Below are 27,298 nucleotides of genomic sequence, written 5' to 3' on the forward strand. Positions count from 1 at the left end.
TATTCATTAATGATCTGGTAGAAGGTTTACACAGTAAAATATCGATATTTGCAGATGATACAAAACTATGTAAAGCAGTTAATACAAGAGAAGATAGTATTCTGCTACAGATGGATCTGGACAAGTTGGAAACTTGGGCTGAAAGGTGGCAGATGAGGTTTAACAATGATAAATGTAAGGTTATACACATGGGAAGAAGGAATCAATGTCACCATTACACACTGAACGGGAAACCACTGGGTAAATCTGACAGGGAGAAGGACTTGGGGATCCTAGTTAATGATAAACTTACCTGGAGCAGCCAGTGCCAGGCAGCAGCTGCCAAGGCAAACAGGATCATGGGGTGCATTAAAAGAGGTCTGGATACACATGATGAGAGCATTATACTGCCTCTGTACAAATCCCTAGTTAGACCGCACATGGAGTACTGTGTCCAGTTTTGGGCACCGGTGCTCAGGAAGGATGTAATGGAACTAGAGAGAGTACAAAGGAGGGCAACAAAATTAATAAAGGGGATGGGAGAACTACAATACCCAGATAGATTAGCGAAATTAGGATTATTTAGTCTAGAAAAAAGACGACTGAGGGGCGATCTAATAACCATGTATAAGTATATAAGGGGACAATACAAATATCTCGCTGAGGATCTGTTTATACCAAGGAAGGTGACGGGCACAAGGGGGCATTCTTTGCGTCTGGAGGAGAGAAGGTTTTTCCACCAACATAGAAGAGGATTCTTTACTGTTAGGGCAGTGAGAATCTGGAATTGCTTGCCTGAGGAGGTGGTGATGGCGAACTCAGTCGAGGGGTTCAAGAGAGGCCTGGATGTCTTCCTGGAGCAGAACAATATTGTATCATACAATTAGGTTCTGTAGAAGGACGTAGATCTGGGTATTTATTATGATGGAATATAGGCTGAACTGGATGGACAAATGTCTTTTTTCGGCCTTACTAACTATGTTACTATGTTACTATGTTACTATGTTACTATGTCTTGCTGGCAATATAGGGCCAATTTTTAAAGACTTATCTAATAAAGTTTTTGTATTTTTTAATTCTTATCTAATAATCACACCCTGTTTTTCTTCCTATTACAACTAAAGTTTCAGCAGAGGAGAAACCAAGTCTAGCATCTAGTATAGTCCACTGCTGTCCAGTTACGTTTTGACAACTTATAGGAAAACAGTGTTCCAGTCCCAGTGTGCTGTCAGGTGTAGGCTACATATTATATTTAACATTACCTTATCAACAATACTTATACTGCACAATATCATGTTACACACTAGACGCATAAAGACGCATGACATTACTCACATTACGCGATTGTTGTAGTCAGGGACTAGAGCAGGGCAATACAATCCACACCCTTACAGTTGCAGACAGACCTGGTCAGTCTTCACTTCTCGGCCTGACATCCTCAGCACCTCTTGCTCTAACTAGACAGGGTTGCCAACTTTATTTTTTATTTTTTCTGCACAGCTTCTAAAAAAAAAATAATGAAAAGTCAACTTTTTTACAGTCATTAGAAGACCATAACAAATCATTAAGACTATGATAGATGTCTACAGACCATAATTCCTATATTAGGCTATTAGATGCATTTGTTGTGAACTGTAAAAGTGTAGTAAATGCAGTCACAAAAATCTATACAAGCATTTCCAGCTTTAAAAATATTACAAACACATCAATTTGTTTTGTACAGACAGGGACAAAAAGTGCCCTTTTTTTCAGACTGTCCAGGAAATTCTGTATGGTAGACAACCCTGTCAATAAGGTCTGCAACATCATGATGTTGCAGCATGACGCTTCGTATAACATCATATGACTGTCTAGTCATTGAGAATCATGATGTCACAAGCACTCATATGTGCATGATTTACGTAAAATGCAAAGCCAAGGATACGGGCGCAGAAGTGAAGCGTGTACTGCTTTGGCTGTCATGGAAGACCAAACTGGATGCGGATCCAGTGTAGCGCAAATCTCGTTGCATAACTTAACTCTTACTCAAATATTTCCAACTGTTATATATATATATATATATATATGTAAAACTTCTTTCTCACCCCAATGGGATTGTTGTCCTTACTCATTCTCAGGGCAGCACGGTGGCGCAGTGGTTAGCACTGCAGCCTTGCAGCGCTGGGGTCCTGGGTTCTAATCCCACCCAGGACAACATCTGCAAAGAGTTTGTATGTTCTCTCCGTGTTTGCGTGGGTTTCCTCCGGGTACTCCGGTTTCCTCCCACATTCCAAAGACATACTGATAGGGATTATAGATTGTGAGCCCCATTGGGGACAGTGATGATAATGTGTGCAAAACTGTAAAGCGCTGTGGAATATGTTAGCGCTATATAAAAATAAAGATTATTATTATTATTCTCGGGTCCTCTACCAGAGGCCTGGGAGTTTGAGGGTTCTGCACAGGATCTTAGTTGTTTCCAGCATTGCACTTTTCTGGACATCTCCTGGGATCTGTTGTAGCCATTCTTCCAACTTAGGTGTCACTGCTCCAAGTGCTCCTATCACCACTGGAATCACTGTTGCCTTCACCTTCCACATTTTCTCCAGTTCTCCTTTGAGGCCCTGGTATTTCTCAGGCTTCATATATATATATATATATATATATATATATATATATATGATTGTCTAAGGGTCACTTCCGTCTGTCTGTCCTGTCACGGTTATTCGTTCGCTGATTGGTCTCGGCAGCTGCCTGTCATGGCTGCCGTGACCAATCAGTGATGGGCACAGTCCGATTAGTCCCTCCCCTACTCCCCTGCACTCACTGCCCGGCGCCAGCTCCATAATCCCCTCCGCTCACCGCTGACACAGGGTTAATGGCAGCGGTAACGCACTCCGTTACCGCTGCTATTAACCCTGTGTGTCCCCAACTATTTACTATTGATGCTGCCTATGCAGCATCAATAGTAAAAATAGGTCATGTTAAAAATAATAATAAAAAAAAACCTGCTATACTCACCCTCTGCCGCCTTTGCAAGTGGCAGCTTCCGCTCCCGTCCCAGCGCTGGTGTGCGACAAGGACCTGCCGTGACATCATGGTCATGTGACCACGACATCATCATAGGTCCTGCTCACATACCAGCCCTGGGACCACAAGCTGCCGCTTGCAATGGAGCGGTGCCGGGAGCGTCCAGAGGAGCGGGAAAGGCGGCGGATGGTAAGTATAGCAGGACTTCCAACGGACCTTCGGAAGGTAAGTATATGTTTATTTATTTTTTTAAGTCTCTATACTACGTGGTTCTGTGCTGGGCAATATACTACGTGACTGGGCAATATACTACGTGGCTGGGCAATATACTACGTGGCTCTGCTATATACTACGTGGCTGGGCAATATACTACATGGCTCTGCTATATACTACATGACTGGTCAATATACTATGTGGCTCTGCTATATACTATGTGGCTGGGCAATATACTACATCGCTGGGCAATATACTACGTGACTGGGCAATATACTACGTGGCTGGGCAATATACTACGTGGCTCTGCTATATACTACGTGGCTGGGAAATATACTACGTGGCTGGGCAATATACTACGTGGCTCTGCTATATACTACATGGCTGGTCAATATACTATGTGGCTCTGCTATATACTACGTGGCTGGGCAATATACTATGTGGCTGGACAATATACTACGTGGCTCTGCTATATACTACGTGGCTGGGCAATATACTACGTGGCTGGGCAATGTACTACGTGGCTGTGCTATATACTACGTGACTGGGCAATATACTATGTGGCTGGACAATATACTACATTGCTGGGCAATATACTACGTGGCTGGGCAATATACTACGTGGCTCTGCTATATACTATGTGGCTGGGCAATATACCATACTACATGGGCTGTGCTATATACTATGTGGCTGGGCAATAAGTCACTGGGCAATATACTACATGGCTGGGCAATATACTACGTGGCTGGGCAATATACTACATCGCTGGGCAATATACTACGTAACTGGGCAATATACTACGTCGCTGGGCAATATGCTACGTAGATATGGATATTCTAGACTACCCAATGCGTTAGAATTGCCAATAATTTCCATCTGTTGTCTATTCCATTTGCACAACAGCATGTGAAATTGATTATCAAACAGTGCTGCTTCCTAAGTGGACAGTTTGATTTCACAGAAGTTTGATTTACTTGGAATCATATCCTGTTGTTTAAGTGTTCCCTTTATTTTTTGAGCAGTGTATATACATATATATATATTATATATATATATCTTCTATGCAGATTACAAAAACCCTAAATGGTCTCCTCCTTCTCACTGACATCCATTTGATAGGTTAGTAAGAAGTAAAGGAAATATCAGAGTGGGGCTGCAAGGTCAGACTACGTAGGATTTGATTGTAGTCTTTGGAACAAATGTATCTGCATGAGAGCTGTAAACAGAAAATTACTAAAATGTATTGTATCATTGTATCTCTATTAAAGGGAACATGTCCGCAGGTTTTTGCTATCCAATCTGAGAGCAGTATTATATAGGGCAAGATAGCCTGATTCCAGTGATATATCACTTGCTGGACTGCTAGGTGTAGTTTTGATAGAATCATTGTTTTGCCTGATGTAGATGTAGAAAAGCAAGCTGCTAATCAGTGGAGGGGGCAGGGTTACACAGATTAGCCTGACTGCCTGGCACTGGAGATGTAGTCCTGTAGTGTTAAGCTCCTGCTGATAAAATACTGATTGTATTGAAACTAAAACGCACAGCCTATACAGTGGCACGTCTCTGTAATCAAGCACTATTCACTTACATTATGCTGCTATCAGATTAAATAGTAAAATTCTGCTGTCCGATTCCCTTTAAGACTGCTTATAAAGTTGCTTAATTTTTATTCTTTTAACTGCACTGGAGAAATAAAATGTTTGCTTACAATGACCTCGTACTTATCTTCACGAAATGGGTTTTTCAGATCTCTGTTTGATTTTCCATGTCACCTACGATTACGAAATATCAAATTTGATTAGCTTCACGAACAAATGTGGACACAACTCAAGGAAAATCTTACATTTCTTCACTTGAGGAAAAATATATTCGAGCAGTACATAAAAATACATCTAAATACTCAGACAAACCGAGTCAAGTCAAATTATTCTGGATCAGAAGAAAAGCTTAATGTTCAAAGTGTTTGCAATACAATTTCCCCAGACACTGAAAAACCAGTAGGGTCTGTAAGTGTCTAATAAAGACAATCCGATCTGTAAAATATGACATAAACTGCTAGGATTTGAAAGTTGATATTCCCTCTGCATCTTGGCATGTTTTCCTTTATTTATGACATAATTGTGATTAGTGCCAAGCTCTTTTTGTTTTGGATTATCTACATTTTCATGTTCCTGCTCTCTGATCTTGGTTGACGGAATGTGATATATTATAGCCTCACAGAAGGTCTCACTCTGAATTCTCATTTAAGCTGAATAAATAGACTGCTGAGCATTCTGGAGAGGCTTTTTAGCACCAGATAAGGAGCAAAGGTTGTGAAGGATTGTTTTAAAGAGAACCTATCACATCCAGAAAATGTTACTCACCTACAGATATAAGGGTAAATATGAGTGTTTAATCCTGCTTAGCCAGTTTACTGGCTCAGTGGCTACAGGGAAATGACTCCTCCTGCAGCCTCTCACATACAGTCATTATGGAAGTGCAGCGGTCTCTAACAGTCACTGCTTACTATACAGTCAGCATACTGTAATCTCTCCCAGTGGATATTCTGATCTCTTACTGGAAATGACAAAACTACTGAGGTAAGAAGAGGCTGCTCACACTGCTGTCCACATTGTTTATCTGACCTAATACTGGTGAAATAAGGGGTGCTGAGGTAAGAAGAGGCTGCTCACACTGCTGTCCACATTGTTTATCTGACCTAATACTGGTGATTAGTGTTGAGCATTCCGATACCGCAAGTATCGGGTATCGGCCGATACTTGCGGTATCGGAATTCTGATACCGAGATCCGATACTTTTGTGGTATCGGGTATCGGTATCGGATCAATAGGGATTAGAGTTGAGCGACCTTGACCTTTTTAAAGTCGAGCCGGGTTTCGCGAAACCCGACTATCTCAAAAGTCGGGTCGAGTGAAATCGGCCGATTATGGCGAAAAGTCGGGATCGACCGAAACACGAAACCCAATGCAAGTCAATGGGGCAGCATAGTCGGCAGTGAGTGGGGGCCAGGAAAACACCTAGAGTGCCCATTTTAATGTCAAAACCATCCATTCTTCTTAATGAAGCTTGTCAAGCTTAATTTACCTTATAATAATTGGAAGGCATTTGAAATTGGGGGTCATTTGGCTAAAGTTGTGGGGGGTAGGGCTGGTTCAAGTAATTAGTGGGCCCAGGAAATCTGGACCACGTCACGGCAGTGGAGCAGGGAGAGGTAAGTATTTCAACTTTGCAAGTGCTGTGAACCTGAGCAAGCAGGGGGGGCCCACTTGTTGGCATTGGCACTGGCACAGGGCCCCTCAAAGTACAGCGGTGTGTTTGCACGGCAGGGGCTCCTCCCACCGGCAGCAACACTTTTGCGTACTATGAGAGGCCCTGTGCCAGTGACGTCGCCAACTAGTATTCCTCCCCCCACCTGATGAAGGAACCTGCACTTTCATCTGCACCTTCCTCTTTGTCCCCGTGTAAGGTGGTATGGTATGCGGGAAGAGCAACCTGACTTTCAGCAGGGTCACAATGTTGTTGTGTAGCGTGCACGGGGAATGTTGCGTTATGGGTCAATGTACCAGCAGACTCATCTATCACTGGCTGGGCAATGGGCACGATGAAGTGGGAACACAGATATAGGCCCAAATAATAAAGTGGGCTAAATGCAGTTCAAAATTGGTAACACAGGAATAACCAGGGGGCATTGCAGTGGAGGACAACTGGAATGAGAGGCTGACACAGAGAGTAGGGCCAAATCAGTAAGTAGTCGAAATGCAGTTCAAAATTGGCAACCGTAGTAAACAGGCGGCACAGCTTTGTTCAGTGGAGGAGAACAGCAAGGAGTGGCAGACACCGATAGTAGGCCCCAAACCAACTAGTACGCCAAATGCAGTTGTTCCATTTAACCACAATTTAATGAGAGCCTGAAGATAGAAGCTCAGGAAAGGCAACCTGGGGAACACCTTGGAGTGTAACACACCATCTCTCTCCACCCCATACCCAATTTGTAGGCCTAATGCAGTGTAGTTTCCAAGAACTACTAAACGAGAGCCGGAAGATCGAAGCTCAGGAAAGGCAACCTGGTGAACACCTTGGAGTGTAACACAACCTCTCTCTACACCACGGAAGGGCTGATTCTTAGGAAGGAAGGCTGTTTGAAATAAGCATTGCGCGTCCGAGGGTGATTATATTCTTATTAGGTATATACTCACCCTCGGACGCGCCCTGCTTCTTAATTTGTAATGAATGTTTATTTGCAATGTGGTTTTGACTTACTTGATTATTTTTGTAATTAATGATTTTATTAATTTCATTGTTTTACATCTTCTTGGCAATAATATAAAGAAGACGCGACAGGACAACAGTCGGTGGATGCCATATCTGTGTTTTCAATTTAAAAAACCTTTCAGTTAACTACTTGCAGGAGAAAGTAATTGTAGCTGGTGGACCTTTTTAGTACAGTTCCAGATTTTTGTTGTGTGTTTGTTTTTAATGTTAAAATGTCTGCATTTGATATCTCACCAGTATCTTCTTTTTTATAATCAAAATAATTATTTTTTTATTTTATGATGTTGGTTCAAGGGGTACACGGGCAGCAGTAGACAGGTCAGTGGAGGCCTAGTGGAAGGAGGGACCGCAGATGCGCCACTGTTTCCCCCATACCAAATTTGTAGGCCTAATGCAGCGTAGTTTCCAACAACTACTAAACGAGAGCCGGAAGATCAAAGCTCAGGAAAGGCAACCTGGGGAACACCTTGGAGTGTAACACACCATCTCTCTCCACCCCATACCCAATTTGTAGGCCTAATGCAGTGTAGTTTCCAAGAACTACTAAACGAGAGCCGGAAGATCGAAGCTCAGGAAAGGCAACCTGGTGAACACCTTGGAGTGTAACACAACCTCTCTCTACACCCCATACCCAATTTGTAGGCCTAATGCAGCGTAGTTTCCAACAACTACTAAACGAGAGCCGGAAGATCGAAGCTCAGGAAAGGCAACCTGGGGAACACCTTGGAGTGTAACACAACCTCTCTCTACACCACGGAAGGGCTGATTCTTAGGAAGGAAGGCTGTTTGAAATAAGCATTGCGCGTCCGAGGGTGATTATATTCTTATTAGGTATATACTTATCCTCGGACGCGCCCTGCTTCTTAATTTGTAATGAATGTTTATTTGCAATGTGGTTTTGACTTACTTGATTATTTTTGTAATTAATGATTTTATTAATTTCATTGTTTTACATCTTCTTGGCAATAATATAAAGAAGACGCGACAGGACAACAGTCGGTGGATGCCATATCTGTGTTTTCAATTTAAAAAACCTTTCAGTTAACTGCTTGCAGGAGAAAGTAATTGTAGCTGGTGGACCTTTTTAGTACAGTTCCAGATTTTTGTTGTGTGTTTGTTTTTAATGTTAAAATGTCTGCATTTGATATCTCACCAGTATCTTCTTTTTTATAATCAAAATAATTATTTTTTTATTTTATGATGTTGGTTCAAGGGGTACACGGGCAGCAGTAGACAGGTCAGTGGAGGCCTAGTGGAAGGAGGGACCGCAGATGCGCCACTGTTTCCCCCATACCAAATTTGTAGGCCTAATGCAGCGTAGTTTCCAACAACTACTAAACGAGAGCCGGAAGATCGAAGCTCAGGAAAGGCAACCTGGGGAACACCTTGGAGTGTAACACACCATCTCTCTCCACCCCATACCCAATTTGTAGGCCTAATGCAGTGTAGTTTCCAAGAACTACTAAACGAGAGCCGGAAGATCGAAGCTCAGGAAAGGCAACCTGGTGAACACCTTGGAGTGTAACACAACCTCTCTCTACACCCCATACCCAATTTGTAGGCCTAATGCAGCGTAGTTTCCAACAACTACTAAACGAGAGCCGGAAGATCGAAGCTCAGGAAAGGCAACCTGGGGAACACCTTGGAGTGTAACACAACCTCTCTCTACACCACGGAAGGGCTGATTCTTAGGAAGGAAGGCTGTTTGAAATAAGCATTGCGCGTCCGAGGGTGATTATATTCTTATTAGGTATATACTCATCCTCGGACGCGCCCTGCTTCTTAATTTGTAATGAATGTTTATTTGCAATGTGGTTTTGACTTACTTGATTATTTTTGTAATTAATGATTTTATTAATTTCATTGTTTTACATCTTCTTGGCAATAATATAAAGAAGACGCGACAGGACAACAGTCGGTGGATGCCATATCTGTGTTTTCAATTTAAAAAACCTTTCAGTTAACTACTTGCAGGAGAAAGTAATTGTAGCTGGTGGACCTTTTTAGTACAGTTCCAGATTTTTGTTGTGTGTTTGTTTTTAATGTTAAAATGTCTGCATTTGATATCTCACCAGTATCTTCTTTTTTATAATCAAAATAATAATTTTTTTATTTTATGATGTTGGTTCAAGGGGTACACGGGCAGCAGTAGACAGGTCAGTGGAGGCCTAGTGGAAGGAGGGAACGCAGACAGGCTTCGAAGGCCTAACATAATAAAATGGGCTGGCTGTAGGCAATTTATAATTGGTTCCATGGGAACACGGGCAGCAGTAGACAGGTCACTGGAGGCATAGTGGAATGAGGGACCGCAGACAGGCTTCGAAGCCCTAACATCATAAATTGGGCTGGCTGTAGGCACTTTTAAATTGGTTCCAGGGGTACACGGGCAGCAGTGGTCTGGTCAGTGGAAGTCTAGTGGAAGGAGTGACGGCAGACAGGCTTCGAAGGCCTAACATAACAAAATTGGGCTGGCTGTAGGCACTTTTAAATTGGTTCCAGGGGTACACGGGCAGCAGTGGTCTGGTCAGTGGAAGTCTAGTGGAAGGAGTGACGGCAGACAGGCTTCGAAGGCCTAACATAACAAAATTGGGCTGGCTGTAGGCACTTTTGAATTGGTTCCAGGGGTACACGGGCAGCAGTGGTCTGGTCAGTGGAAGTCTAGTGGAAGGAGTGACGGCAGACAGGCTTCGAAGGCCTAACATAACAAAATTGGGCTGGCTGTAGGCACTTTTAAATTGGTTCCAGGGGTACACGGGCAGCAGTGGTCTGGTCAGTGGAAGTCTAGTGGAAGGAGTGACGGCAGACATGCTTCGAAGGCCTAACATAACAAAATTGGGCTGGCTGTAGGCACTTTTAAATTGGTTCCAGGGGTACACGGGCAGCAGTGGTCTGGTCAGTGGAAGTCTAGTGGAAGGAGTGACGGCAGACAGGCTTCGAAGGCCTAACATAACAAAATTGGGCTGGCTGTAGGCACTTTTAAATTGGTTCCAGGGGTACACGGGCAGCAGTGGTCTGGTCAGTGGAAGTCTAGTGGAAGGAGTGACGGCAGACAGGCTTCGAAGGCCTAACATAACAAAATTGGGCTGGCTGTAGGCACTTTTAAATTGGTTCCAGGGGTACACGGGCAGCAGTGGTCTGGTCAGTGGAAGTCTAGTGGAAGGAGTGACGGCAGACAGGCTTCGAAGGCCTAACATAACAAAATTGGGCTGGCTGTAGGCACTTTTAAATTGGTTCCAGGGGTACACGGGCAGCAGTGGTCTGGTCAGTGGAAGTCTAGTGGAAGGCGTGACGGCAGACAGGCTTCGAAGGCCTAACATAACAAAATTGGGCTGGCTGTAGGCACTTTTAAATTGGTTCCAGGGGTACACGGGCAGCAGTGGTCTGGTCAGTGGAAGTCTAGTGGAAGGAGTGACGGCAGACATGCTTCGAAGGCCTAACATAACAAAATTGGGCTGGCTGTAGGCACTTTTAAATTGGTTCCAGGGGTACACGGGCAGCAGTGGTCTGGTCAGTGGAAGTCTAGTGGAAGGAGTGACGGCAGACAGGCTTCGAAGGCCTAACATAACAAAATTGGGCTGGCTGTAGGCCCTTTAAAATTGGTTCCAGGGGTACACGGGCAGCAGTGGTCTGGTCAGTGGAAGTCTAGTGGAAGGAGTGACGGCAGACAGGCTTCGAAGGCCTAACATAACAAAATTGGGCTGGCTGTAGGCACTTTTAAATTGGTTCCAGGGGTACACGGGCAGCAGTGGTCTGGTCAGTGGAAGTCTAGTGGAAGGAGTGACGGCAGACAGGCTTCGAAGGCCTAACATAACAAAATTGGGCTGGCTGTAGGCACTTTTAAATTGGTTCCAGGGGTACACGGGCAGCAGTGGTCTGGTCAGTGGAAGTCTAGTGGAAGGAGTGACGGCAGACAGGCTTCGAAGGCCTAACATAACAAAATTGGGCTGGCTGTAGGCACTTTTAAATTGGTTCCAGGGGTACACGGGCAGCAGTGGTCTGGTCAGTGGAAGTCTAGTGGAAGGAGTGACGGCAGACAGGCTTCGAAGGCCTAACATAACAAAATTGGGCTGGCTGTAGGCACTTTTAAATTGGTTCCAGGTGTACAAGGGCAACAGTGGTCTGGTCAGTGGAAGTCTAGTGGAAGGAGTGACGGCAGACAGGCTTCGAAGGCCTAACATAACAAAATTGGGCTGGCTGTAGGTACTTTTAAATTGGTTCCAGGGGTACACGGGCAGCAGTGGTCTGGTCAGTGGAAATCTAGTGGAAGGAGTGACGGCAGACAGGCTTCGAAGGCCTAACATAACAAAATTGGGCTGGCTGTAGGCCCTTTAAAATTGGTTCCAGGGGTACACGGGCAGCAGTGGTCTGGTCAGTGGAAGTCTAGTGGAAGGAGTGACGGCAGACATGCTTCGAAGGCCTAACATAACAAAATTGGGCTGGCTGTAGGCACTTTTAAATTGGTTCCAGGGGTACACGGGCAGCAGTGGTCTGGTCAGTGGAAGTCTAGTGGAAGGAGTGACGGCAGACATGCTTCGAAGGCCTAACATAACAAAATTGGGCTGGCTGTAGGCACTTTTAAATTGGTTCCAGGGGTACACGGGCAGCAGTGGTCTGGTCAGTGGAAGTCTAGTGGAAGGAGTGACGGCAGACAGGCTTCGAAGGCCTAACATAACAAAATTGGGCTGGCTGTAGGCACTTTTAAATTGGTTCCAGGGGTACACGGGCAGCAGTGGTCTGGTCAGTGGAAGTCTAGTGGAAGGAGTGACGGCAGACAGGCTTCGAAGGCCTAACATAACAAAATTGGGCTGGCTGTAGGCACTTTTAAATTGGTTCCAGGGGTACACGGGCAGCAGTGGTCTGGTCAGTGGAAGTCTAGTGGAAGGAGTGACGGCAGACAGGCTTCGAAGGCCTAATATAACAAAATTGGGCTGGCTGTAGGCACTTTTAAATTGGTTCCAGGGGTACATGGGCAGCAGTGGTCTGGTCAGTGGAAGTCTAGTGGAAGGAGTGACGGCAGACAGGCTTCGAAGGCCTAACATAACAAAATTGGGCTGGCTGTAGGCACTTTTAAATTGGTTCCAGGGGTACACGGGCAGCAGTGGTCTGGTCAGTGGAAGTCTAGTGGAAGGAGTGACGGCAGACAGGCTTCGAAGGCCTAACATAACAAAATTGGGCTGGCTGTAGGCACTTTTAAATTGGTTCCAGGGGTACACGGGCAGCAGTGGTCTGGTCAGTGGAAGTCTAGTGGAAGGAGTGACGGCAGACAGGCTTCGAAGGCCTAACATAACAAAATTGGGCTGGCTGTAGGCACTTTTAAATTGGTTCCAGGGGTACACGGGCAGCAGTGGTCTGGTCAGTGGAAGTCTAGTGGAAGGAGTGACGGCAGACAGGCTTCGAAGGCCTAACATAACAAAATTGGGCTGGCTGTAGGCACTTTTAAATTGGTTCCAGGGGTACACGGGCAGCAGTGGTCTGGTCAGTGGAAGTCTAGTGGAAGGAGTGACGGCAGACAGGCTTCGAAGGCCTAACATAACAAAATTGGGCTGGCTGTAGGCACTTTTAAATTGGTTCCAGGGGTACACGGGCAGCAGTGGTCTGGTCAGTGGAAGTCTAGTGGAAGGAGTGACGGCAGACAGGCTTCGAAGGCCTAACATAACAAAATTGGACTGGCTGTAGGCACTTTTAAATTGGTTCCAGGGGTACACGGGCAGCAGTGGTCTGGTCAGTGGAAGTCTAGTGGAAGGAGTGACGGCAGACAGGCTTCGAAGGCCTAACATAACAAAATTGGGCTGGCTGTAGGCACTTTTAAATTGGTTCCAGGGGTACACGGGCAGCAGTGGTCTGGTCAGTGGAAGTCTAGTGGAAGGAGTGACGGCAGACAGGCTTCGAAGGCCTAACATAACAAAATTGGGCTGGCTGTAGGCACTTTTAAATTGGTTCCAGGGGTACACGGGCAGCAGTGGTCTGGTCAGTGTAGTAGTAGTTGAAAGAACGGACCGCAGACAGGCTTCGAAGGCCTAACATAACAAAAATGTCAAAACAATGGTATTGTCAGTGCCAGGCATTGAAGGATGGCAGCGCATAGACTAAACATTGGTGAAGCTGTGAGAGATAATTTTGCTAGTGGTAGAGCACTGTTTGAGCTGGGGGGGGGAACTGTCTTGTGGCCGGCGGTACAGGCACAGGGCCCCTCATATTACAATGGTGTGTCTGATGTTGGGTGCGCACCACCACCGCCAGAGACACTTTATTGTACTATGAGGGACCCAGTGGCAGTGCCGTCGACCAAAAGCGGGCACACCCACCTCTTCATACAAACAGCACTCTCACGGGTGCTGGCGCAAAGTGGCGATACCACGGCCCCGTGTGGGGAGTTTGGCCATTTTGTTAGGAGTAAACATGTCGTATGCTGGACAATCAGGTGCAGAAAATTACGAGATTGGAAAAGTCATTCAGAAGAGTCCACAGTCAAGACCTTTTCATAGGAAAGTTAGGTGTCAGCCGGGCAAGGTGGGGCAAAAGATTTCGAAATCCAGTTGTGGTTCATTTTAATGAAGGTTAGATCATCTACATTTTGGGTAGCCAGACGAGTCCTTTTTTCAGTTAGTATTGAACCTGCAGCACTGAATACTCTTTCTGATAGGACACTAGCTGCCGGGCAAGCAAGCTCCTACAATGCATATTCTGCCAATTCTGGCCAGGTGTCTAATTTGGATGCCCAGTAATCAAATGGGAATGAAGGTTGAGGGAGAACGTCGATAAGGGATGAAAAATAGTTTGTAACCATACTGGACAAATGTTGTCTCCTGTCACTTTGAATTGATGCTGCAGTACCTGTCCTGTCTGCGGTCATAGCAAAATCACTCCACAACCTGGTCAGAAAACCCCTCTGGCCAACGCCACTTCTGATTTCTGCCCCTCTAACACCTCTGGTCTGCTGGCCCCTGGAGCTCGTGTGAGAACGATCACGGGCGCTGTGTGCAGGGAATGCCAGAAGCAAACGGTCAACAAGAGTTGATTGTTTTGTTGCTAATATTAGTTCCAAATTCTCATGTGGCATAATATTTTGCAATTTGCCTTTATAGCGAGGATCAAGGAGGCAGGCCAACCAGTAATCGTCATCGTTCATCATTTTTGTAATGCGTGTGTCCCTTTTGAGGATACGCAAGGCATAATCCGCCATGTGCCCCAAAGTTCCTGTTGTCAAATCTGCGCTTGTGCTTGGTTGAGGGGCAGTTGCAGGCAAATCTACGTCACTTGTGTCCCTCAAAAAACCAGAACCCGGCCTTGCCACGCCACCAATTTCCAGTGACCCCGGGAAAGCTTCCTCATTAAAAATATACTCATCCCCATCATCCTCCTCATCCTCCACCTCCTCTTCGCCCGCTACCTCGTCCTGTACACTGCCCTGACCAGACAATGGCTGACTGTCATCAAGGCTTTCCTCTTCCTCTGGTGCAGACGCCTGATCCTTTATGTGCGTCAAACTTTGCATCAGCAGACACATTAGGGGGATGCTCATGCTTATTATGGCGTTGTCTGCACTAACCAGCCGTGTGCATTCCTCAAAACACTGAAGGACTTGACACATGTCTTTAATCTTCGACCACTGCACACCTGACAACTCCATGTCTGCCATCCTACTGCCTGCCCGTGTATGTGTATCCTCCCACAAAAACATAACAGCCCGCCTCTGTTCGCACAGTCTCTGAAGCATGTGCAGTGTTGAGTTCCACCTTGTAACAACGTCTATGATTAGGCGATGCTGGGGAAGGTTCAAAGAACGCTGATAGGTCTGCATACGGCTGGAGTGTACAGGCGAACGGCGGATATGTGCGCAAAGTCCACGCACTTTGAGGAGCAGGTCGGATAACCCCGGATAACTTTTCAGGAAGCACTGCACCACCAGGTTTAAGGTGTGAGCCAGGCAAGGAATGTGTTTCAGTTGGGAAAGGGAGATGGCAGCCATGAAATTCCTTCCGTTATCACTCACTACCTTGCCTGCCTCAAGATCTACAGTGCCCATCCACGACTGCGTTTCTTGCTGCAAGAACTCGGACAGAACTTCCGCGGTGTGTCTGTTGTCGCCCAAACACTTCATAGCCAATACAGCCTGCTGACGTTTCCCAGTAGCTGCCCCATAATGGGAGACCTGGTGTGCAACAGTGGCAGCTGCGGATGGAGTGGTTGTGCGACTGCGGTCTGTGGACGAGCTCTCGCTTCTGCAGGAGGACGAGGAGGAGGAGGAGGAGGAGGGGGTGCGAACGGCTACAGCCAACTGTTTCCTAGACCGTGGGCTAGGCAGAACTGTCCCAAACTTGCTGTCCCCTGTGGACCCTGAATCCACCACATTTACCCAGTGTGCCGTGATGGACACGTAACGTCCCTGGCCATGCCTACTGGTCCATGCATCTGTTGTCAGGTGCACCTTTGTGCTCACAGATTGCCTGAGTGCATGGACGATGCGCTCTTTAACATGCTGGTGGAGGGCTGGGATGGCTTTTCTGGAAAAAAAGTGTCGACTGGGTAGCTCGTAGCGTGGTACAGCGTAGTCCATCAGGTCTTTGAAAGCTTCGCTTTCAACTAACCGGTAGGGCATCATCTCTAACGAGATTAGTCTAGCTATGTGGGCGTTCAAACCCTGTGTACGCGGATGGGAGGCTAAGTACTTCCTTTTTCTGACCATAGTCTCATGTAGGGTGAGCTGGACTGGAGAGCTGGAGATCGGGGAACTAGCGGGGGTGCCGGTGGACATGGCAGACTGAGAGATGCCCTAGATGCAGTGTTTCCTACTACGAAACTGGAGATTCCCTGACCCTGACTGCTTTGGCCTGTCAAAGAAACCTGCACAGATACTGCAGGTGGTGCAGAAAATGGTGGCCCTACACTGCCGGAAGGGATGTTGCGTTGATGACTAGCTTCATTGGCCGAGGGTGCTACAACCTTAAGGGACGTTTGGTAGTTAGTCTAAGCTTGCAAATGCATGGTGGTTAAATGTCTATGCATGCAACTTGTATTGAGACTTTTCAGATTCTGCCCTCTGCTTAAGGTAGTTGAACATTTTAGACAGATTACTTTGTGCTGATCAATTGGATGTTGTTTAAAAAAATGCCAGACTGCACTCTTTCTAGCATCGGATACCTTTTCAGGCATTGCAGACTGAGCTTTAACCGGATGGCCACGCTGTCCTCCAATAGGTTTTGACTTTGCCACGCGTTTTGGCCAAGCTACGGGCCCGGCAGATGGAACCTGTTGCGATGTTGATGCCTGCTGCGGCCCCTCCTCCTCCGCTTCAGAACTGCTGCCGCCTGCACCCTGTTCCCCCAATGGCTGCCAATCGGGGTCAAGAACTGGGTCATCTATTACCTCTTCTTGTAGCTCGTGTGCAACTTCGTCTGTGTCACCGTGTCGGTCGGTGGTATAGCGTTCGTGATGGGGCAACATAGTCTCATCAGGGTCTGATTCTTGATCAGCACCCTGCGAGGGCAATGTTGTGGTCTGAGTCAAAGGACCAGCATAGTAGTCTGGCTGTGGCTGTGCGTCAGTGCACTCCATGTCAGATTCAACTTGTAATGGGCATGGACTGTTAACTGCTTCACTTTCTAAGCCAGGGACGGTATGTGTAAAGAGCTCCATGGAGTAACCCGTTGTGTCGCCTGCTGCATTCTTCTCTGTTGTTGTTTTTGCTGAAGAGGACAAGGAAGTGACTTGTCCCTGACCGTGAACATCCACTAACGACGCGCTGCTTTTACTTTTACCAGTTTCACGAGAGGAGGCAAAAGAGCTAGAGGCTGAGTCAGCAAGATAAGCCAAAACTTGCTCTTGATGCTCCGGCTTTAAAAGCGGTTTTCCTACTCCCAGAAAAGGGAGGGTTCGAGGCCTTGTGTAGCCAGACGACGAAACTGGCTCCACAGCTCCAGACTTAGGTGCAATATTCTTTTTCTCACGACCACCTGATGCTCCACCACTACCCTCATTACCAGCTGACAATGAACGCCCCCGGCCACGACCTCTTCCACCAGACTTCCTCATTGTTTTAAAACCGTTACCAAACGATCGGTATTTGTTGCTGTCACACAACTTACACGGTGAGCTATAACTTCACTATGATTTAGCTACCCCTTTACAGGTGGGTGAGACCACAACGAAAATCAGCCACAATGTTACACACTCTGTTGTTGTTGGCAACAAATGAGATACCACACACGCAGGACTGTCACTGAAGCGCAAATGTAAATATTTATCTCCCACTGTTTTTTTTTTTTTTTTTTTAAGGGAGACTTCAGAAAAAAAAAAAAATTTTTTTTACAGAAGAATTTATAAAACAAATAAAATTAAATGATTGCTTCAGGGAGAATTTAGGGAAAAAAAAAAAATTCTAGGGCCCACTGAGTGACAGATGACGCACACAGGAGTCAGGAGTGGCACACAAGCCCAGAGGCCAATATTAATCTCCCACTGATTGATTTAGTGATTTTTTGAGGTAGATTTTGTAACCCAAATCAAGCAAAAAAAATAATAGGCTTTCTATGGCCCACAATTGTGGAGAAAGAGAGAGAGATGGCACACCCAGGAGTCAAGACTGGCACACAATCAGAAGGGGCAATAAGAATCTCCCACAGATTTTTTTTTTTTTTTCAGGGAGACTTTAGAGAAAAAAAAAAAAAAAAGATTGTTTTCAGGAATAATTTAGAAACCAAAGAAAATAAAATGATTTTTTAAGGGAGAATTTAGAAAACAAATAAAAAAAAAAATAGGCTTTATAGGGCCCACTGAGTGACAGATGACGCACACAGGAGTCAGGAGTGGCACACAAGCCCAGAGGCCAATATTAATCTCCCACTGATTGATTGTGTGATTTTTTCTGGTAGATTTTGGAACCCAAATCAAGCAAAATAATTAATAGGCTTTCTATGGCCCACAATTGGGGAGGGAGAGAGAGATGGCACACCCAGGAGTCAAGACTGGCACACAAGCAGAAGGGGCAATATGAATCTCCCACAGATTTTTTTTTTTTTTTCAGGGAGACTTTAGAGAAAAAAAACAAAACAAAAAAAATGATTTTTTCCAGGAATAATTTAGAAACCAAAGAAAATAAAATGATTTTTTAAGGGAGAATTTAGAAAACAAATAAAACAAAAAATAGGCTTTATAGGGCCCACTGAGTGACAGATGACGCACACAGGAGTCAGGAGTGGCACACAAGCCCAGAGGCCAATATTAATCTCCCACTGATTGATTGTGTGATTTTTTCTGGTAGGTTTTGGAACCCAAATCAAGCAAAATAATTAATAGGCTTTCTATGGCCCACAATTGGGGAGAGAGAGAGAGATGGCACACCCAGGAGTCAAGACTGGCACACAAGCAGAAGGGGCAATATGAATCTCCCACAGATTTTTTTTTTTTTTTTTTTTTCAGGGAGACTTTAGAGAAAAAAAACAAAACAAAAAAAATGATTTTTTCCAGGAATAATTTAGAAACCAAAGAAAATAAAATGATTTTTTCAGGGAGAATTTAGAAAACAAATAAAACAAAAAATAGGCTTTCTAGGGCCCACTGAGTGACAGATGACGCACACAGGATTCAGGAGTGCCACACAAGCCCAGAGGCCAATATTAATCTCACACTGATTGATTGTGTGATTTTTTCTGGTAGATTTTGGAACCCAAATCAAACAAAAAAATTAATAGGCTTTCTATGGCCCACTATTTGTGAGAGAGATGGCACGCTCAGGACTGGCACACAAGCCCAGATGCCAATATTAATCTCCCACTTCTTTTTTTTTTTTCCAGGGAAAATTTATAAAGCCAATAAAAAAAATAAAAATAAATAGGCTTTCTATGGCCCACTATCTGAGAGAGAGAGATGGCACGCTTAGGACTGGCACACAAGCCCAAAGGCCAATATTAATCTCCCACTGATTGATTGATTGATTTTTTCAGGTAGAATTATGAACCCAAATCAACCCAAAAAATAAATAGGCTTTCTATGGCCCACTATTTGTGAGAGAGATGGCACGCTCAGGACTGGCACACAAGCCCAGAGGCCAATATTAATCTCCCACTTTTTTTTTTTTCCCCAGGGTAAATTTATAAACCCAATAAAATAATTAAAAAATAGGCTTTCTATGGCACACTATCTGAGAGACAGAGAGAGAGAGATGGCACGCTTAGGACTGGCACACAAGCCCAAAGGCCAATATTAATCTCCCACTGATTGATTTATTGATTTTTTCAGGTAGAATTTAGAACCCAAATCAAGCAAAAAAATTAATAGGCTTTCTATGGCCCACTGAGTGAGAGATGGCACACACAGGAGTCAGGAGTGGCACACAAGCCCTGAGGCCAATATTTTTCTCCCACTGATTGATGTTGTGATTTTTTCAGGTAGATTTTGGAACCCAAATCAAGATAAAAGAAAAATAGGCTTTCTATGGCCCACTGAGTGAGAGATGGCACACACAGGAGTAATGAGTGGCACACAAGCCCTGAGGCCAATATTTTTCTCCCACTGATTGATGTTGTGATTTTTTCTGGTAGATTTTGGAACCCAAATCAAGATAAAAAATAAATAGGCTTTCTATGGCCCACTGAGTGAGAGATGGCACACACAGGAGTAAGGAGTGGCACACAAGCCCTGAGGCCAATATTTTTCTCCCACTGATTGATGTTGTGATTTTTTCTGGTAGATTTTGGAACCCAAATGAAGCAAAAAAATAAATAGGCTTTCTATGGCCCACTATCTGAGAGAGAGAGAGAGAGAGATGGCACGCTTAGGACTGGCACACAAGCCCAAAGGCCAATATTAATCTCCCACTGATTGATTTATTGATTTTTTCAGGTAGAATTTAGAACCCAAATCAAGCAAAAAAATTAATAGGCTTTCTATGGCCCACTGAGTGAGAGATGGCACACACAGGAGTCAGGAGTGGCACACAAGCCCTGAGGCCAATATTTTTCTCCCACTGATTGATGTTGTGATTTTTTCAGGTAGATTTTGGAACCCAAATCAAGATAAAAGAAAAATAGGCTTTCTATGGCCCACTGAGTGAGAGATGGCACACACAGGAGTAATGAGTGGCACACAAGCCCTGAGGCCAATATTTTTCTCCCACTGATTGATGTTGTGATTTTTTCTGGTAGATTTTGGAACCCAAATCAAGATAAAAAATAAATAGGCTTTCTATGGCCCACTGAGTGAGAGATGGCACACACAGGAGTAAGGAGTGGCACACAAGCCCTGAGGCCAATATTTTTCTCCCACTGATTGATGTTGTGATTTTTTCTGGTAGATTTTGGAACCCAAATCAAGCAAAAAAATAAATAGGCTTTCTATGGCCCACTGAGTGAGAGATGACACAGACAGGGATGGCACTCTAGCAGAAATGCCAATTTTAATCTCCCACAAAAAAAAAAAAAAGGAACTGTTGTTCAATTACTATCTCCCTGCAGTAATCTCAGCCAGGTATGGCAGGCAGCAATAAGGAGTGGACTGATGCACAAATTAAATAAAAAGTGTGGACAAACAAACAAGATAGCTGTGAAGAAAGGAAGGAACAAGAGGATTTGTGCTTTGAAAAAAGCAGTTGGTTTGCACAACGGTGTACACACAGCAATGCAGCTATCAGGGAGCCTTCTAGGGCAGCCCAATGAGCTACAGCGCTGAGGAAAAAAAAAAAAAAAAAAAGGAGCTTCCACTGTCCCTGCACACCGAAGGTGGTGTTGGGCAGTGGAAATCGCTACAGCACAAGCGGTTTTGTGGTTAATGGACCCTGCCTAACGCTATCCCTGCTTCTGACGAAGCAGCAGCAACCTCTCCCTAAGCACAGATCAGCAGCAGTAAGATGGCGGTCGGCGGGAACGCCCCTTTATAGCCCCTGTGACGCCGCGGACAGCAAGCCAATCACTGCAATGCCCTTCTCTAAGATGGTGGGGACCAGGACCTATGTCATCACGCTGCCCACACTCTGCGTTTACCTTCATTGGCTGAGAAATGGCGCTTTTCGCGTCATTGAAACGCGACTTTGGCGCGAAAGTCGCGTACCGCATGGCCGACCACGCACAGGGGTCGGATCGGGTTTCATGAAACCCGACTTTGCCAAAAGTCGGCGACTTTTGAAAATGTTCGACCCGTTTCGCTCAACCCTAATAGGGATGTGTAAAATAAAGAATTAAAATAAAAAATATTGATATGCTCACCTCTCCGGCGGCCCCTGGACATCACGCTGGTAACCGGCCGACTTCCTTGTTTAAAATGAGCGCCTTCAGGACCTGCGAATGACGTCGCGGCTTCTGATTGGTCGCGTGCCACCCATGTGACCGGCACGCGACCAATCAGAAGCCGCGACGTCATTCTCATTCACAAAACTCCTAATTCTAGGAATTAAGGACCTGCGAATGACGTCGCGGCTTCTGATTGGTCGCGTGCCGGTCACATGGGCGGCACGCGACCAATCAGAAGCCGTGACGTCATTCGCAGGTCCTGAAGGCGCTCATTTTCAACAAAGAAGCCGGCCGGTTACCAGCGTGAAGTCCAGGGGCCGCCGGAGAGGTGAGCATATCAATATTTTTTATTTTAATTCTTTATTTTACACATTCCTATGGATCTCAGGGCCTGAAGGAGAGTTTCCTCTCCTTCAGACCCTGGGAACCATGAGAATACCTTCCGATACTTGATGTCCCATTGACTTGTATTGGTATCGGATATCGGTATCGGTGATATCTGATATTTTTCGGGTATCAGCCGATACCATCCGATACCGATACTATCAAGTATCGGACGGTATCGCTCAACACTACTGGTGATATAAGGGGTGCTGAGGTAAGAAGAGGCTGCTCACACTGCTGTCCACATTGTTTATCTGACCTAATACTGGTGATATAAGGGGTGCTGAGGTAAGAAGAGGCTGCTCACACTGCTGTCCACATTGTTTATCTGACCTAATACTGGTGATATAAGGGGTGCTGAGGTAAGAAGAGGCTGCTCACATTGCTGTCCACATTGTTTATCTGACCTAATACTGGTGATATAAGGGGTGCTGAGGTAAGAAGAGGCTGCTCATACTGCTGCCCACGTTGTTTATTTCATCTAATATTGGAGATCTAAGGGGTGCTGAGGTAAGAAGAGGCTGCTCACATTGCTGTCCACATTGTTTATCTGACCTAATACTGATGATATAAGGGGTGCTGAAGTAAGAAGAGTCTGCTCACACTGCTGTCCACATTGTTTATCTGACCTTATACTGGTTATTTAAGGGGTACTGAGGTAAGAAGAGGCTGCTCATTCTGCTGTCCACATTGTTTATTTCATCTAATATTGGAGATCTAAGGGGTGCTGAGGTAAGAAGAGGCTGCTCACATTGCTGTCCACATTGTTTATCTGACCTAATACTGATGATATAAGGGGTGCTGAGGTAGGAAGAGGCTGCTCATACTGCTGTCCACATTGTTTATTTCATCTAATATTGGAGATCTAAGGGGTGCTGAGGTAAGAAGAAGCTGCTCACACTGCTGTCCACATTGTTTATCTGACCAAATACTGGTGATATAAGGGGTGCTGAGGTAAGAAGAGGCTGCTCATACTGTTGTCCACATTGTTTATTTCATCTAATATTGGAGATCTAAGGGGTGCTGAGGTAAGAAGTGGCTGCTCATACTGCTGTCCACATTGTTTATCTGACCTAATACTGGTGATATAAAGGGTGCTGAGGTAAGAAGATGCTGCTCATACTGGTGTCTACATTGTTTATTTCATCTAATATTGGAGATCTAAGGGGTGCTGACGTAAGAAGAGGCTGCTCACATTGCTGTCCACATTGTTTTTCTGACCTAATACTGATGATATAAGGGGTGCTGAGGTAGGAAGAGGCTGCTCATACTGCTGTCCACATTGTTTATTTCATCTAATATTGGAGATCTAAGGGGTGCTGAGGTAAGAAGAGGCTGCTCACACTGCTGTCCACATTGTTTATGTGACCTAATACTGGTGATATAAGGGGTGCTGAGGTAAGAAGAGGCTGCTCACACTGCTCTCCACATTGTTTATGTGACCTAATACTGGTGATATAAGGGGTGCTGAGGTAAGAAGAGGCTGCTCACACTGCTGTCCACATTGTTTATCTGACCTAATATTGGAGATCTAAGGGGTGCTGAGGTAAGAAGAGGCTGCTCACACTGATGTCCACATTGTTTATCTGACCTAATACTGGTGATATAAGGGGTGCTGAGGTAAGAAGAGGCTGCTCATACTGCTGTCCACATTGTTTATTTCATCTAATATTGGAGATCTAAAGGGTGCTGAGGTAAGAAGAGGCTGCTCACACTGCTGTCCACATTGTTTATCTGACCTAATACTGGTGATATAAGGGGTGCTGAGGTAAGAAGAGGCTGCTCACACTGCTGTCCACATTGTATATCTGACCTAATACTGGTGATATAAGGGGTGCTGAGGTAAGAAGAGGCTGCTCACATTGCTGTCCACATTGTTTATCTGACCTAATACTGGTGATATAAGGGGTGCTGAGGTAAGAAGAGGCTGCTCATACTGCTGCCCACGTTGTTTATTTCATCTAATATTGGAGATCTAAGGGGTGCTGAGGTAAGAAGAGGCTGCTCACATTGCTGTCCACATTGTTTATCTGACCTAATACTGATGATATAAGGGGTTCTGAGGTAAGAAGAGTCTGCTCACACTGCTGTCCACATTGTTTATCTGACCTAATACTGGTTATTTAAGGGGTACTGAGGTAAGAAGAGGCTGCTCATTCTGCTGTCCACATTGTTTATTTCATCTAATATTGGAGATCTAAGGGGTGCTGAGGTAAGAAGAGGCTGCTCACATTGCTGTCCACATTGTTTATCTGACCTAATACTGATGATATAAGGGGTGCTGAGGTAGGAAGAGGCTGCTCATACTGCTGTCCACATTGTTTATTTCATCTAATATTGGAGATCTAAGGGGTGCTGAGGTAAGAAGAAGCTGCTCACACTGCTGTCCACATTGTTTATCTGACCAAATACTGGTGATATAAGGGGTGCTGAGGTAAGAAGAGGCTGCTCATACTGTTGTCCACATTGTTTATTTCATCTAATATTGGAGATCTAAGGGGTGCTGAGGTAAGAAGTGGCTGCTCACACTGCTGTCCACATTGTTTATCTGACCTAATACTGGTGATATAAGGGGTGCTGAGGTAAGAAGATGCTGCTCATACTGGTGTCTACATTGTTTATTTCATCTATTATTGGAGATCTAAGGGGTGCTGAGGTAAGAAGAGGCTGCTCACATTGCTGTCCACATTGTTTTTCTGACCTAATACTGATGATATAAGGGGTGCTGAGGTAGGAAGAGGCTGCTCATACTGCTGTCCACATTGTTTATTTCATCTAATATTGGAGATCTAAGGGGTGCTGAGGTAAGAAGAGGCTGCTCACACTGCTGTCCACATTGTTTATGTGACCTAATACTGGTGATATAAGGGGTGCTGAGGTAAGAAGAGGCTGCTCACACTGCTCTCCACATTGTTTATGTGACCTAATACTGGTGACATAAGGGGTGCTGAGGTAAGAAGAGGCTGCTCACACTGCTGTCCACATTGTTTATCTGACCTAATATTGGAGATCTAAGGGGTGCTGAGGTAAGAAGAGGCTGCTCACACTGATGTCCACATTGTTTATCTGACCTAATACTGGTGATATAAGGGGTGCTGAGGTAAGAAGAGGCTGCTCATACTGCTGTCCACATTGTTTATTTCATCTAATATTGGAGATCTAAGGGGTGCTGAGGTAAGAAGAGGCTGCTCACACTGCTGTCCACATTGTTTATCTGACCTAATTCTGGTGATATAAGGGGTGCTGAGGTAAGAAGAGGCTGCTCACACTGCTGTCCACATTGTTTATCTGACCTAATACTGGTGATTAGTGTTGAGCATTCCGATACCGCAAGTATCGGGTATCGGCCGATACTTGCGGTATCAGAATTCTGATACCGAGATCCGATACTTTTGTGGTATCGGGTATCGGTATTGGATCAATAGGGATGTGTAAAATAAAGAATTAAAATAAAAATATTGATATGCTCACCTCTCCGGCGGCCCCTGGACATCACGCTGGTAACCGGCCGACTTCCTTGTTTAAAATGAGCGCCTTCAGGACCTGCGAATGACGTCGCGGCTTCTGATTGGTCGCTTGCCACCCATGTGACCGGCACGCGACCAATCAGAAGCCGCGACGTCATTCTCATTCACAAAACTCCTAATTCTAGGAATTAAGGACCTGCGAATGACGTCGCGGCTTCTGATTGGTCGTGTGCCGGTCACATGGGCGGCACGCGACCAATCAGAAGCCGTGACGTCATTCGCAGGTCCTGAAGGCGCTCATTTTAAACAAAGAAGCCGGCCGGTTACCAGCGTGAAGTCCAGGGGCCGCCGGAGAGGTGAGCATATCAATATTTTTTATTTTAATTCTTTATTTTACACATCCCTATGGATCCCAGGGCCTGAAGGAGAGTTTCCTCTCCTTCAGACCCTGGGAACCATGAGAATACCTTCCGATACTTGATGTCCCATTGACTTGTATTGATATCGGATATCGGTATAGGCGATATCTGATATTTTTCGGGTATCGGCCGATACTATCCGATACCGATACTTTCAAGTATCGGACGGTATCGCTCAACACTACTGGTGATATAAGGGGTGCTGAGGTAAGAAGAGGCTGCTCACACTGCTGTCCACATTGTTTATCTGACCTAATACTGGTGATATAAGGGGTGCTGAGGTAAGAAGAGGCTGCTCACACTGCTGTCCACATTGTTTATCTGACCTAATACTGGTGATATAAGGGGTGCTGAGGTAAGAAGAGGCTGCTCACACTGCTGTCCACATTGTTTATCTGACCTAATACTGGTGATATAAGGGGTGCTGAGGTAAGAAGAGGCTGCTCATACTGCTGCCCATGTTGTTTATTTCATCTAATATTGGAGATCTAAGGGGTGCTGACGTAAGAAGAGGCTGCTCACATTGCTGTCCACATTGTTTATCTGACCAAATACTGATGATTTAAGGGGTGCTGAGGTAAGAAGAGGTTGCTCACACTGCTGTCCACATTGTTTATCTGACCTAATACTGGTTATATAAGGGGTACTGAGGTAAGAAGAGGCTGCTCATTCTGCTGTCCACATTGTTTATTTCATCTAATATTGGAGATCTAAGGGGTGCTGAGGTAAGAAGAGGCTGCTCACATTGCTGTCCACATTGTTTATCTGACCTAATACTGATGATATAAGGGGTGCTGAGGTAAGAAGAGGCTGCTCACACTGCTGTCCACATTGTTTATGTGACCTAATACTGGTGATATAAGGGGTGCTGAGGTAAGAAGAGGCTGCTCACACTGCTCTCCACATTGTTTATGTGACCTAATACTGGTGACATAAGGGGTGCTGAGGTAAGAAGAGGCTGCTCACACTGCTGTCCACATTGTTTATCTGACCTAATATTGGAGATCTAAGGGGTGCTGAGGTAAGAAGAGGCTGCTCACACTGATGTCCACATTGTTTATCTGACCTAATACTGGTGATATAAGGGGTGCTGAGGTAAGAAGAGGCTGCTCATACTGCTGTCCACATTGTTTATTTCATCTAATATTAGAGATCTAAAGGGTGCTGAGGTAAGAAGAGGCTGCTCACACTGCTGTCCACATTGTTTATCTGACCTAATACTGGTGATATAAGGGGTGCTGAGGTAAGAAGAGGCTGCTCACACTGCTGTCCACATTGTTTATCTGACCTAATACTGGTGATTAGTGTTGAGCATTCCGATACCGCAAGTATC

The sequence above is a fragment of the Ranitomeya imitator genome, chromosome 2, assembly GCF_032444005.1.
Source record: "Ranitomeya imitator isolate aRanImi1 chromosome 2, aRanImi1.pri, whole genome shotgun sequence".
Lineage (NCBI taxonomy): Eukaryota > Metazoa > Chordata > Amphibia > Anura > Dendrobatidae > Ranitomeya > Ranitomeya imitator.